The sequence below is a fragment of the Monopterus albus genome, unplaced genomic scaffold, assembly GCF_001952655.1.
Source record: "Monopterus albus unplaced genomic scaffold, M_albus_1.0 scaffold19.1, whole genome shotgun sequence".
NCBI classification, from domain to species: domain Eukaryota; kingdom Metazoa; phylum Chordata; class Actinopteri; order Synbranchiformes; family Synbranchidae; genus Monopterus; species Monopterus albus.
In genome coordinates, this window is record NW_018127899.1 from 1,829,402 (window position 1) to 1,835,401 (window position 6,000).

Here is a 6,000-nt window from a genome sequence, read left to right on the forward strand (position 1 = left end):
ACTGTGTGCATGTGTGGCTCAAGCTGAGTCTTTTCCATCATATCACTGGGCACTCACCAGTCTTCTTTACCAGTTTAAGGGTCTTTTAACCTAAAAACTACTTGTCCCTACTCACTGATACAATGTAAATATGTCCAAAAATAGCTCCCCTATAGCAGCAGGCATATTGGACCTTCCTCACCATGGCTGAAATAAACTTAAGGAGCAGTTAGCGTTTCCCTTTGCTCTCGTTATAACTACTACATCTAGAATAAGCTATCTAAACCCTGTGATAGACTGGAGACCTGTCCAGGCTGTACACTGCCTCTGTCCTAGTGTCAGCTGGGATTGGCTCCAGCCCATGGAGGGATGATGGATGGATAGAGAAATTTAATACATGCAGATGCTTTCATATAAGGCAATAACCCCTCATGCTACTGAATGGTTTCATGAAATAACAAATCCTTTCCCCTGGCCTTCACATTCACCAGATCTCACCCTTATTGAAAAACAACATATCAGCTTTTGGAGCAATGTACCATACTGTCTCCATCATCAAAGCATCAAATGAGGAAATAGCTGCTGACAATTCCCTCCCTCCAGTAGATATTCAGAGAACTGGATAATCTATGTCAAGGAACAGTGAAGCTGTTACTTTACTATGTCCAGTATATTTGACAAAAGAACTGCCAGCCACAGTAAGACAGAGGAAGGTGGCCTGCACCTTCCTCTGTCTTTTATATGTACAGTAAGTGCACCCAGAGCCCTGCATTTACATCAGTTGTGATTTGACATAAGTTTGCTGCACAGCAACTACCGCAACTGGCTTTGAGAGCAGCTACTGCATTTGCTTGTTCCCCAGACATTCCAGAAAGAAGTCAGCTCAGGAATCTGTGGAGGATTGTTGAGTCTGTTCAGAGTTCTGACCATAATCCTGCCTGTTCAGCCAAAGTATTTTCTTCTACTGGTCGAGGGGTTTCATTCTATGGGTTCTGAGAACAAAACAAATATGGAGCTCGTAGCTCACATTTCAAAGTGCACTTGGCATCAACATTTAAAAGCTGACAAAATAAGCCCATGAGATAACTGGCACATCCAGTTTTTATAGCGATATCTCAGCTCATAAGAATTTACCCACTCCACTGAAAACTAATACAAATGGCATCACTAGACAGAGGTGACTCCACTGGAAACACTGGTCAGTATTTGTTAGCATTCATCAGCCAGTCAGCACCCTTGTTTGAAGAATCCAAACTGTACCGGTTGCCAGGAAGCTGATGTTGCCATAGCAGCTCAAACAGGCCCAGACATCCTGATTGTGTTTACCTCTGGAAGGCAGAGCAGTGCTTAGAGAACACTCAGTCAGCGAAGGATGGTATTTTCAATCCCCGCAGCAGCTATTGTCAAGTGAGTTTTATTTGTATATAATCAAAGACAGTGTTTCTTTGGGCCCACATGTTTCTACAGGTCCACATAAACAGTGGCCCCCAACACAGCTCAGATTCTGCAAAACAAGGAAACACTTCAGTTCATGGTAAACAAGATACACAACAGGATACTGTTTAAAAAGAATGACTCAGTACCTGTCAGCTACACTAATGCCATCACTCCGAGTCTCCTCTGTTACCAACAAGACCCTCAAGACCCCTACTGACCCCAAATGCTACATGTTAACTCCCTGATGTCACTGTGAAACAAGGCAATTGCAAAAAAAAGACAAATTACTCTTTACATTGTAGTGTGCATGTAAATTGTGACGTTCTAACATCTGTAAAACCTGAACAAAGCAAAGAAACAGGACACGCAGACAGGTCAAGGTAAAGAGACATCTGAGTGCAGGAGCAGCCTAGAATCTGTTGAACATCTGCAGGATAAACAACATGGTTCCGCACTCGGGCCAGAGGTTTTCTACCTTTTTGTATTCCCCCATAGATTTACAGTAACAATTTGTCTCTCCCCTTTTCATTCATCTGACAGTTTGCTTACTGGTGTTAATAGTCAGTGGAGTATTTGCAGGGTCACTGTCATGATTCTCATCTAGAAATGTTTGCAAATGAGCTTTACATTGTTGACAATGGACAGATCTCTTTATTGACCTAATCCTGCTTCATATTGACTTTGGGTTTCTCGGTTACTGTTTGCATTTCATGACAAGTTCACCAGTTAATGACTTTGTTGTACAGCTGGCAATGTTTGTTTCAATCCGATATACTGGCAGTTCTGCAGGCTGCTTTAGAGTCATCTGAAATATCTGCAGTGCTTTTATGTTATTTTGTTTTTTAAGTTTCAATGGTGCTTTGCTCTAAATGTTGAACTACACAGGGAGTCAAAGCTCTGATCATGACTTCAGAAGTCTGGCACTCCCTGATGTCTTATGTTGAGTAAAGACTATGTGACTACGACAGGTTGTAAAGGAGGGGATCACTGATACCGGAGAGAGCTGTCTGCTATGGTAGTGTTTGAGACAGACAGAAGAGTCGAACAGTACTGTGCATGCATAAATAAAGTTATATTGTACTCTATGAGTACACTGTACAGAGCATATTGAAATATTGTGTTCTCATAGCTTTTTCAACAGAATAGCATACAGACATACAACTAAAGTACTACTATTGCTATAGTGCAAACCCAAAATATTTACTGCATATTTGCATGACATCCGGATGTTGTCAAAAATAAGCCTGCACTGCTGGTATGTGCAAGTAATTCCACTATAAGACTACACTGTACAAACCACTGACGTAGAGGCTACAGCCAAACGTCTCATTACAAGTTTCCCTTTCCTACCATTGTCAACCACACTCTTCCTCTTTTCAGTGCTGAAAGCTGGAAAAAGCTGCAGCTGAATTCACACAGAAGTCATCAGTGCTCTACCAAGGTCACAACATGCAATGTTGATGGTGATACTGTATTAGAGGGCACACGCCAAAAGGACAGAAGGGCAGTTAAAAACTGTTTGACTGTAGAGTAGGTTATACAGTGTATCCATTCCCCCACTGGATGACCACTTTTACTTTGCTGGTAATTACTTTACCCATTGCTAATTAAAAAAAAAAAGCTAAAATGCTAAAGCATAAGACAGCTGGGGATGGAAGGGGTTACATTTGCTAGAAGGTGGTAGAATTGTAGCTGCAAGCAAAAACCAGACACAAGTCATAAGCGTTGGTTTTTGTACTTAAGGGCTATGCAGCCACACTAGTGTTTTCTGTTATTCTAGTTAAAACGACCTCAGTTCAAGTTGAAGTTAGGCAGACCTGTCCTGGCAATCACATGAGGTCAGCAAACTAAAAGGAATACGTGTCTTGCCTTAACAGGTGCAACAGCAGATGTCAATTAAACAGTCTGCACACGCCCACATCAGTCCTCAGGAGGTGTCGACTCAGTCAGAATAAGTGGAAACACCTGTGTGGCTGCACCACAGCTGGAAATGACCCAACTGCTACCACTGGTAGCTGCAGAAACTGTTGTCTCAATAGAAATATCACATTATACAGATACTATTAAAGACGTAAAGGTTTTGTCCGCTCAAATGTTTATGTGTATGTGTAAAAGCCAGTTGGATTTGTCTTTTTTAACACATGGTTTAAATGAGGTGATTGCACTATCAGGCAGAGCAGAGGAAAAAAGTCTGCCACACACATGCACAGAAGAGACTTAACATGGAACAGGACTCAGATACTGAAGAGGTGTGTGTGTGTGTGTGTGTGTGTGAGAGAGAGAGAGAGTTTAATCTGACAAACCAATGTCTTTCTCTAAACTAACATGCATTAACCTCCTGACATGGGCCCTTTTGACCTTTTTTTTTAAAAAAAAACAACTTCATTAAAGTGTGTGTTGCTTCTCAGAACTTTACCACTCCATATTCACTCAGGCATCACAAGCCCGGAAGAATCTGTTCTTTGCTCCAAATTAAAAATGTCATTTTCTTGGGAAAATCTGAAAACTATGCAGTCAGATGTTAGAGGTGAAGAAGTGGAACTGTCAACAATCTTAACTGGATGATATCAGGCTTTCTGGGATTTGAGCAACATTCATTAAATACTCAAACATGTCATTAAAACTTAATTGCAAACCCATTTTCAACTCTTTTTATGAGTTCAGATTCAATCTAAATCACTTTTTAATGACAAAGCCTCCCCACCCCTGCCCCGCTTTGTCAAGTCAGTGCCTAAACTCAAAGTTCTGGGCAGAAACATCTCTGAGTTCAAATTTACATAATGATTTTAGTGTTACACCATCTCTGCATGCAGCATGTTTCCACTGCATCCAAACAGCCGCTCACAGAGCCAGTGGGACTTTAAGGGAAAACTGATTATCTCCACACTTATTTAACCCCATTAACCTTTTACATACACTTGTCCCTAATTCCACCACTCATACTCCCATAATTCTCACCATACTGCAAAAAAAGTACTTATCTCCTGTGCTGTAGCTAGATAAGAATTCCTCTCCAGAGCTTTGGCAAGAACCAGGAGTTGAGTTTAAGAGCCTGTAAATGTCTGAGGCAGGAATGTGAGGCTGCCTTGTATGGTCATAAAAGATCACTACTGGTTCTTTTTTTATACTCAACTGGAGTCTTATTTTTTCTCTGTGGGGATCTAGGCTGGTTTGATACACTTCACAGAGGGGTACATAAAGAGGGTTGAGGCAGAGGAGATGGTGAAGATAGAGGGGGTTCCCATAAAGGTTTAGACGTGAGGTTAATGGAAACTTGTGAGCTACGATCACACAAAGTCGAGTTAAATACTCTTTAAACTCTGATTGGTGATTAACTACAACTGTTGTTTTTTCTTTGTGGCTTAGTCCACATTTAGTTCTCAGATACTTTTTCGGAACCTTTTTGAAGACCAAGAAACGCTAGTCCACAAATAGAGAAAACAAAATTTTCAAGCTGAATTAAATGGACTGCATCATCAGTGTCACACCAGCATTTACAACTGCTCAGTTTTGGACCAAGATGTATTGATTTCAGAGGGAGTGATGGATTGATTGGATTAGTTTGCTGAGTCAAAGCAAATTCACACAGTATTTTGGTATTGTGGGTGGCACAGCAGTGTGGCGGTTAGCACTGTCGCCTCATCGCAAGGTTTTGGGTTCAAGCCTGGCCGACCCGGTGCCTTTCTATGCAGAGTCTGCATGTTCTCCCTGCGTGGGTTCTCTCCAGGTACTCCAGCTTCCTCCCAAAGACATGCAGCTTAGGTTGACTGGAGACTCTAAATTGTCCCTGTGAGTGAGTGAGCATGTGGTTGTTTGTCTCCATGTCAGCCCTGTGATAGACTGGTGACCTGTCCTAGACCAAGCATTCACTGCCTGGCTTATTATCACTCAGTGGTGGCTGAAAACCACCCAGTTATAAATAACGGATCAGCTTAGGTAACCACCATAAAGCCACAGGAACAAACATAATGTGATAACACTGTTGCTATTGTTTACACACACCCACTCAGTCCTGAGAAGGAAGCCTTATTGCCTCAGTGAGTGGAAACACCTGTCCAGGTGCACCACAGGTGGAAACGGCTTTTATTAATTATCATTACTTGTAGCTGCAGAAACTGGCATTGTGCTAAAAATATCATGTTATACATACACTTTTAAAAGGAAAAAAGGCAAACCAGCTTTATTTATATAGCTAAAGTTCACCTGAACATACTGATCTAAGCTCAGCTGCTGATCTGAACTGAACTGTGGAAATGCTGTGTGGCGTCAGAGCTCCCACAGGGAGGGATAAAGTCATTATGTATTTATGTCATGATAACATCATTAGTGGCAAAGTTTGGGAAACACAAAATGCCTCACAGATGTACAGTATGAGCAGAAAATAGCATTGACTGTAACTTGATTCCACATGTTTTTTTCCAGTGAGGGTGGTGGAAGAGAGTCACTGTTGTTTACTCTTGCTTCGTTCGGTCTTGCTCACCTGGCTCCACCTGCCTGTACATTGATTGTTTTGACTGCATTCGAACTGTAGGCTCCACCATCATTTCCTTGCAGCAGCAGTAAACACCTGCACTTTGATAAAGA